Source organism: Lytechinus variegatus, chromosome 11 (genome assembly GCF_018143015.1).
Source record: "Lytechinus variegatus isolate NC3 chromosome 11, Lvar_3.0, whole genome shotgun sequence".
Lineage (NCBI taxonomy): Eukaryota > Metazoa > Echinodermata > Echinoidea > Temnopleuroida > Toxopneustidae > Lytechinus > Lytechinus variegatus.
The window spans coordinates 21,992,311-22,002,284 of NC_054750.1; positions in this window are offsets into that span (position 1 = coordinate 21,992,311).

Genomic DNA, 9,974 nt, shown 5'->3' on the forward strand with positions numbered 1-9,974 from the left:
AGGGCCAAAATGAAATAAAACAGAAAGGCTTGCTTTGGCAGCCCTCGCGCTGCGCCACCAAACATCGTCGGCGTTCATCCGAACCGTCGATCGTATCAGGTTTGGTAAAAAAATCGATTTTGAGATTTGTGCAGAAAATTAAAGTACAAGTCCTATTCAATTACATTTCTAGGCAGCAATCTATTTTATTTTCTGAGATATGAGGGGATTTTCACGACGATGCCATACAAATTTTTAATAAAATCCGCAAATCCCATTGGAAACGTGTCAGTACCTGCAGAGTGATCGATACAACGTTTTGGCTCAACGCGATTTTGATGCGTGCGGTAAGCTAAACTGACGTATCAGCCATCAACACTACATTGATTTTGCACGTGAAAACTAAAAGCGATATGACGTTGTGGTCAAGGTTGTTATACCCTCTATACTTTTTATAGCATATTTCAAGCAAGTTGGTCTTCATCCAACCATGTATTTTTCTATCAATGAATATGTTGTAAGCCCGGGTTGTAAGGCTGGAGAACTAAGTTTGAAAATTATAATGAAGATTGAAGTCGATTTCTCTGAAATATAGGGGCCGCGGAACCGGGGGGGGGGGCTGAAGCCCCCCACTTTTTTCCAAAACCGTGTACAAAAACGTAAAAATGACAATATGATTGTGATTTTTAGAGCATGGTCAGCCCCCCCCCCCTCACTTTGAAAACTGTTCCGCAGCCCCTGAAATGGCTGTGCACCGTCGTATGTACATGGATACAAAGGTTCGGATGACCGCCGATGATATATCAAGGCCCGAATTTACGATTGAACCCATGGTTTATGCAGATTTCCTGTATAAATTGTGCTTATTAATTTAATGCGTATATACTAAGAAATGTGCAATGATGCGCACTTTACAGTGCACCAAAATTGATGCCTGTTGGACAGTCATAGGTCCAGAGTGAACTCATTAATTCACAGCTGCTCGCGTGAATACAATACCGTCTACTTAAAAAAACACCTTTGTAAATTCGGTCCCAAAAGTTTGGTAAAAAAGAAAAGAAAAATAAATAGAGAGAAATATAATACTGATGGTGATGCTTTGATTAATTGCCAATACAGTTTTATTAAAGTTTTTTTATGATAAAAACTTTTTTGGCAATCAAAGCATGATCATCAGCATTATTTTGTTACCTAAATTACTGAAGCCAAGATGAACTAATTGCTTTCTACATTACGCATTTAAATCACACATATTCCTGGCAGGGTGACCAGATTTCAAAAATGAATACGGGACAATTGACAAACGAAGATCAACAAAGAAGCCCACACAAAGTGTTAGACTTGTGAAAAAAATATAAAGAATTGGAAGGGAAGGTGAACAAAAGAATGAAGGAGAGAAAGAAAAGAGATGATTGAGAAGGAAGAAAATAAAGGAAAACAGAAAAAAATAACAGAAAGCCTTAGAATAAAAGAAGGATGAAAGAAATAATAAAAGAGATTAAAAAAAGGGTTTCCGTCATTCTTGAAATGAATATATAGAAAGAAAGAAAGAAAGAAAGGAAGGAAGGAAGGAAGGAAGGGAAGATGAATAAATGTCTGAAAGACAAAATAAAGGAGAGGAAAGGGGGAAAAGGTAAAAAAAAGAAGGAGGAAAGAAATAATGAAGGAAATAAACATGTTTCCTTCATTCTTTGAAAGAAAGAAGAAAACTGGAAGGAAGGAAGGGAAAGAAAGAATAAGGAAATAAAAAAGGATATTTGATAAAGAAGGAAAGTAAGAGAAAGAAGGAAAGAAAGAAAAATGAACAGAGAGAGAGAGAAAAGAAAATGTCTAGCAAAGAAAGATAGGAAATAGATAAATGGTTTATTAATAAAAATCAAGACATCATCGCGGCTAAGGCCGAAGTGCGATGCATTCACAAGGTAATAAAGACTAAAAAATATTCAAACAATAACACAGACAATTACAAAATAAATAATACGGATAAAGTATGGTAGGCCTATTGGAAATAAAGATAGATGGAACAAAAAAGGGCAAGCAGAAAGGATAGGGTATATATAAAAGAAGGAAAAGGGAAAAGTTCAAACTTCAAGTATTCAAACAAAAAAATCCAATCATCTAATAAAAATCATAATTTCATTTGGTGTTTTTTTAATGTATTTTTAAAATTTAAAAAATAAAATGTTTTAGAAATTAATAAGATTTCAAAGTGAAACATATTGTCAAACTTAAAAATTGGATGAAACATCGCGGCATCGTGCACACCAAGACTCAAAACGAAAGCTGAAACAACTAGATCTATAAAAATTCAATAACTTCCTCCGATTACATCTCCAAATCATTAATCTGAGAATCCATAGTATAATTATACGAATTTCCCGCCGATTTTGTGATTATGTTGGTGGAAAAACTGTTTATCATGTGAGATTGTTTTCACCATTTAGAATTTGCTTCGATCCTACATGCCTAGCTAGTAGCCTGCCACACACACAGGCAGGCCAGTTCGTTTGCAATGTCTTGGGTTTAAGAAATCGCCGCAGAAAAGTTTACAGTAAATATCGATTTAATTGTTGTCCCTGAGCTGCTTCGTCAGCTGTTGGTTATTTAAGGAAAGTTCGTCATTTTTAAATGTATTAACTACATTTTGTTCAATATTCTGAAATACGGGACAAATAGGAATCCCAGGAAGGGTTTGTCGGGACGCCGGGACACAGGAGCAAAATGCGGGACAATCCCGGGAAATACGGGACGTCTGGTCACCCTGATTCCTGGATATTTTAGATTGATAAAGCCTATAAGTGCAGCGAGCCTATTTTTACCATGTATTATTTCTCGCTACTTTCCATAATTCCATTTCCATCTCCATTCGAATTATGTACATGTAACAATTTTTCCTTACATACCAATTTAGGCAAAACGATTAAGAGCCAAAGAGATGATCGCAAAAAATCTAGTGTAGGACTAATTTGTCATTGGTTTTCCTACAAAATCAGTAATTCTCAGTTTGATTATAAATTGGCAAGCCCAGATTGACCAGTATTTCTCAATTTGAATATATGATAATTCTGTTTTATATATGTTTTAGTGAGGCAAAGAGGCCATTTTGATAAGTCAGTGAATTAACTGTAGACTCAATCGAGTTGATACTAGTTCAATTGTTCATGTGTCTTCAGTATAGTACCTGCGCCTTCTCTATTTGCTTTGCTGCTGTTTAATTTGTGCCTTAGCTTAATTGTGACTTGCGTTATTTCTAAATCTTCGAGTTGAACATTAAAGGGATGGTCCGGGCTGAAAATATTTATATCGAAAGTAAAATCACAGAGCAAAATGCTGAAAATTTCATCAAAATCTTACAACAAATAACGAAGTTATTGAAATTTAAAGTTTGTGAATATTCATCAGGTTAATTGGCTGATGATGTCATATCCCCACTTTCCTTTTTGTTATTATTACATGAAATCATAACTGAATCATTTTTTATACATGAGTAAATGATGTGTCTCGATCCATTACCATAAAATAAGTTGTGGCAATAAATACCTAGTGCACTTTATCACTTGTGAATCCAATTGTTTTAGTATATGGTAGAAAAAAAAGAGAGTATTATTTCATATAATAAAAAGACAAAAGTAAATATAAAAAAGTTCTTACGTGTATTCTTACTAGCTTGGAGAGTTTAAAAATGGCAGGGGTCTATACATAGAATTCTATGCCCATTTGTTTTGTGAAATTTGTAAGTGACTCAGTTAAAGCAAATAGATGTTTCACAAACTTGATTTGGTGATCGACAAACGTTCCGAGCTATGAATTCCAATTTAAATTTATTTTGGCCCTTATGTCCGACCATAGCACGAGTCGCGTCGAAGCGCTTTGTATGGGATTATTTCGACTGCGAGCGACCTTTCTGTTCAACCATCAAAAATTAGAATTAAGTTTAGATTGTAAGTATATGGCGCTGTATTTTTAATAAAAGTAGATGTGTAAAACTTTTGCTATATTCCGTTTGTCTAGACTCTAAGTAACGTCAAACATGAACATAAATGTTCGACTAATTTAGGCAACAGACGTCGACTAGCCCCGATTTTGTTGTAAATTCATTGACATGGTCCCATATATTGATAAGTGTGTCGTGCATGGGAGCAAAACTTAAGCTACGGCCTAGCCCTAGGCCCTACGCACTTTGTTCACAAACGATAAAACTTCTGCTAATTTTAATATTTTTTGACAAATCATCTTTCACAAATTTTATTGAAATATTCTAAAGATTCTTAGCCAAGAAAAACTATCACAAAACTCAGCTCACTAATCAGTGCTGTATTATCTTGAAAATCCCTCCGACTCCGTGGCCGTGGATATAAATTAATCTTGTCATTGAAGTTGAACTTGTTCATTTAAATTTTAATATTTGAATGACCTGAGTGGCTGTGTTTAATTCTGAACACCTTGAATTGTTGATTGATTTTTTTTTTATTTCGCCGCCTGAATAGAAGGGGTCCTTAACTAAAGGCAAAGCTACGCACTCAAATTATCATGCAAAGAAAAAGTATTTCCTGTGCCTAACTTTCTAAACAATGTTCATTATTAATTTACACGAAGGTGAATAAATATTGCTGTTGAAGACCATCTTCTCTGGACCTGCTAATTTATCAGCCCTCTCTCTCACCCAGTGCGCTATACCAAAATGGTCCTGCACTGTACACATCCAGAATCCAGATTAGACTTCGACTTCGAGGATCTAACGTGTCAAAATCAGGTTGCGCAGATATTGATCAAGAATATTATTGGTTTATGATATATGACCACCGTGCTTATTGAGCTTTTGGCTCATTAGCATTTCTTTCGTATTCTTTGTTACGTTTCTCTAACTGATCCCTGAATTGAAGGTGGGTTCAGAATCAGATTCACATGTGAGTTTCTGCGCAAATCATTTCTGACATGCCTCAATATTTCTAGTTTGGATTGTACCGTAATCTGCCCTGCACCACTCACACTAAGGCGGGGTTAGTACATGTATTAACCTCGCACCAAGAACCGCGTTTGGCAGTGGATTTCTGAATAGTGGGTTGCGCGTGCTGTGACACCACTTCTGGCGTCCACAACACACGACGTCTATGGCTTGATTTTTCAGTGCGCAGCGGCATGTAATGAACCCTTGAGTGGCCCTGCGCAAACAATTTGCTGAGATGTTGGTCTTACTCCTAGGCTATATTAAAGATAACTTTCAACTCTTACCATAAATATCAAATTTATTGTAAACATATATTTCATAAATGTGGAATCTGTCTCTGAAAAATGTGAGCAAATTTTCAATGCAACTCTACATGTATGTGTTTTATTTGAGCGATTCTACTCTTTCATCAGTTGCAAGATTTTAAAATTTCACTCAATATTGTTCTTTTCCAGGAAGGACTATGGCAGGCGAGGAGGAGACCCCCTTCAACGATCCTTTAGGTGAGGATGACAACTCCTGGAAATACTGGATAGAGAAGAATGTTATCCTTTGGGCTGCCAAGGACCCCTGGGGATTTATCACCACCATCTTTATGTTCCTGACCCCCCTCTTTATCCTGAGTGGCATCCTCTCGTACATCCTTTACAAAGACATTGAGAAGAAGGACAAGGAGAAGAGGCGAAAAGCTAAGCGGGACACCAACATTGCCAAGGCGCGTGGCAGAAGTAACCGCTCAAAGAAGTCAGATTGATGGTGACCCATTGGGACTTTCTACTCGCGATCATACCAAGTTGATTCGATCATTGGACTTCTGGATATTCAGACCCTTGATCGTCTATTTTAAAGGCAAGCGTCAAACCATGAGACAGTGATATCAATTAGCAAAGGATAGCTTATGATTTACTCCAGATTTTAACTTTTGAGATTATTTAATTTAAACCAGCCGCAATGAAGTACGAGATGGAAAAATCAAGAGTGATATTATTTTGCCGATATGAGGAATCTCCAAGAACATGATGGAAATGTTGTTTTTTTTACCTGCATGTGTCCGTTTCATTTTCTGACCTTTGAACTCAACCAAGGAAGTACACGTAGCTCAAGGCACTCGGGTCATTGACTCATTCTGTATCAAAATTACATTGTTCATCATTACACCTTAAAATATCCAATAATCCACTTCAGCTATATGGATATCCACTGTCATAATTTTTCCTACGGGAATTTGCCCAATGTCCTCTAAAGAGGAGCACACTGAATCATCAAGGCAACAAAGAATGTACAGTATACATGATTGATATCTAGAAACATTTTTAACAAACATGCATTTTAAATGCTTGCATCGTGGCTTTCCAAAGTTGTGGTTGATCCGATCAATCACAACTCTACATGTATGTAAGATGGGACCCAAAGATTACATAATATAAACATTTGCAGTCAAATCGCCAAAAGGTCATCATGAATAGAGATCTTTGCATCCAAAATGTAATAAAAGGCTAAATGTAGGTGGATCTATATATTTCACTTACTCTCATCATTTGGATGATTTTAATTTTTAATATGTGTATCTAAACCAATTCATTACTAATTGTGCATTAAATAGTGATTTTAAAAAATATGTATATGCTTACAGTCACAGATGCTTGGTAGTACCTACAGGTAGGTTGATTTGTATACTAGGAGAGAACCAAATGTTAAACGGTTGCTGAAGTTGTAGTACATTTTGTAAGTCTAGAATGTACATACTTTGTACATGTACAGATAACATGAATGTCTACAACTTCTTTTCTACTTGCAGAATTATTTGTTGTTAATGTATTTGGTCCATCAACATTGTAGCTTTTTGATAGTGTAAAGGAGGCATTATAAATAAAGCAATTGAATTCTTAATTAATGGTTAACTACTTTCGATTGAGGATGTGTACATGTAACTAGGTTTACATGCCAGTAGCATGCTGACATAAATGTATCATTCATTTCTGCTTTCTATGAAAGCCATTAGTGTGCAGATTTGAAAATAGTTCCATTCTTCTTGCCAAATAAATCGCTAATGGCATGATTAATGGCAATTACGCAAGTTAACATACATGTACATTGTAAGTTACATGTACCTCCACATTCTATTACATAACGGTATGTGATTATTTGATTTATTTGCTATAATTTTTCTTTTAATTTCCAAATCAATCTTAATTTTCTTATTTGATTTCAAAAAGCTCATGTAAATGTATCATTAAGAATTGACAAGGAAATTTTAAGTACATTGAACACATCAATTTTTATATAAGCTAATGGTTCAGTTGCAACAATTTTAAAAATACAAATCAAGATTATTTTGGTTCATGCATGTATGTTCAGAGTCAGACCAGTGTATATATGCATGTGGGAGTTTATGAAAGTTATTAAAAATTTTGAAGCTAAATGTGCAATATATTTCAGATCTATTATTGGCAGAGGCATTAGTTTCAACAACTTCTATCCCACTACTTTATATTTTATTTTTTGTCTTGCAAAGTTGCAATTGTAAAATTTGCTGACCAATAAGGAATGTACATGATTTTCTTATTAAATTAGAAAAAAACATGCAAATTGAGGAAGTATTGACATCCTCAACCATAAAGATACTAAGATAGTACATAAGTGGGGCACTTGAAGCATTTAGAAGAACATTTGAATTGCTGAATATCCTCTTTTATTAGACTTGTTTGTCATTAGGGATCAGCAAGTGTCAATTACAGGATGCTTTGGCAGTCAAATGTAAACAATGTTCATTTCGAATCAAAGACCATTATTCCATCATTAACAGTAGATTTAATATTGATCTCAATGGCCAAATGTTGTATGATGAGCATTTCTGCATCCTTTACGTTTTATAAGAATGGGTATTATGCGTAGCAGTCTTTAAAAAATGTGGAGCAAATTGCAATTTGTTGCATAAGAATTTTTACCTGAGAAAACTCAGGTAATTTTTACCTGAGTTTTTCGCCCTGTGTTAAAGTGAATGGAAGAAATCGACTAACCTTAGTTTTCAGTTTTAACCAGAGTTTTCTCAGGTAAAAAGTTTTATGCAACAGGCTGCAGGAAAATAATTCCCTGCAAATCCCAATTATTTTCTGAGAATTTTAGTGTCTGCTTCTGAAATAAAAGACACATAATTCTTAACGACTTGATCTAGATTAAAAAAAATAATTTAATGCATGCAAATATGTGATGATCAACGCAGCACACATTGGGATATTTTTCTTACCCTGTAGGGTTAAGTTGAAATTTTCCAATTTGTTGCTATTTTTTTTATAGAACTTACAAATCTATGTAAACTACCAGCCAATCAAAATCATTTTCCATGGAACTCAGTATAACACTATTAACAAGTCTTTTTGACCAGAGCAATTGATAATGTGTGACTATCTAACTTTATTTTGCTTCCTTTATACAATATTTTTTAAAGATGAAACTAATGTACTTGAAAATCAAATAATCTGGAATGACACTATGTTCCAAGTCGGTATGGTAATGCAGAATTTTGATGTTTCTATTTGATCAATGTTAATGTGCATACATGTGTAGGACAATTTAGATGTAAATATTTGTCACTTGAGAATTCTGTCGCTGCAAGTTTTGTATCTGTACATTGTGAATGTTAAAATTCATAGTGTTTGTTGAATTGTAATGAATTATAACAGCAATAAAGATGAAATTTGATGGTTACTCAGTTGTTTGTGCCAAATGTTTGCTATCTTGTGAAAATAAATACAGTACATTGAGTAAAATTTTGATTACCATTTTTGTTCATGAGAGAAAAGGTCTCAACTTAGTTCTGTACAGTCCTGTGTAAAACTCTGCAACACAGAAGACTTTTTGTGTAGCAGCCTTTAAATAATGTGTAGCAAACTGCAATATTACATATATATACATATATACCAGGAAAATTATTCTGTGAAAGTTGCACTTAAGTTTCGGGTTGTTGTTAATTGTTTTTTTTTTAAGGCACTCTCATTAAAAAAGAATATATGTCCCAATCAAAATTAAATTATGTTTTTATTTTTAGTAGACAAGGTCTTATATTTTGAGAATTTAAGGCTGTTAGTTGAATGGAAATTCCTGAACCTAGACAGCTGGCCAATTTTTCATGTTGTCTTTCAAAGAATAAAGCTATCAAGAAATTACACAAGGGACACAAAGTTCCATAAAAGCTAAGAAATTTGCTTTATTACTATTAGAAAGACAAAATGCCAATGAATCAATTGATATCACATTCTACTTACAAAGCTGGACCTTCAAAGTTCTAAAAGGGTCTGGAATTCTTCATTTCGAGAGATGTCATTAAAATGGTTCACTAAAATGTGATCAAATGATTCAGTGGCATTTTGTCTTTCTGCTCATGCAAGTATTTGAGCTTTTTTGGATCTATAGGAAAAAATTAGAGTGCTGGCTAGCTTCCAGAGTGGGGGGGGGGGGGGGCTGTCAAATGTATTGCTGTACATGCGTGAAAAAAAACGTTTAAATAAAAGGGGGTAGTTTAGAAAGACTGGTCAATCGCAGGGTCAAACGTATTTAGGGTATTTTTTTTTCAAAGCTTTTTTTTAAGACTAGCCAAACGTGTTTAGGGTATTTTTTTCCCCAAGCTTTTTCCCCGGGGTCATACATTCTGGCGACTTGTTTAATAGGGGCCAAAGTGTGTAAATAAAGCCTGCAAAAAACTAGAGGATTATTTTGGACACACAGAAAAACTTGTTTAGGGGGTGTTTGGAAATAATTTGGCCAGTGTATTGCAATACATTTGACTGCCCCCCCCCCCCCCGTCTAGCTTTAGAAATTTACCCGAAAGTTGTGCGCAACTTACAAAGCCTTTTTAACAAGCTGTGAGAGTTGATGAAGTCACTTGCTCACCATTTCTTTTGTATTCTATATATTTGATTTTTCTATCATTATATTAGATTAAGCAATAAGGGTTCTCCATGGAGTCACACTGCATTGTAGTTCCAAATCTTCAGGGAGGATCCAAAGTTAACTTACACACAACCTTTCATACGATGAAGAGACAATT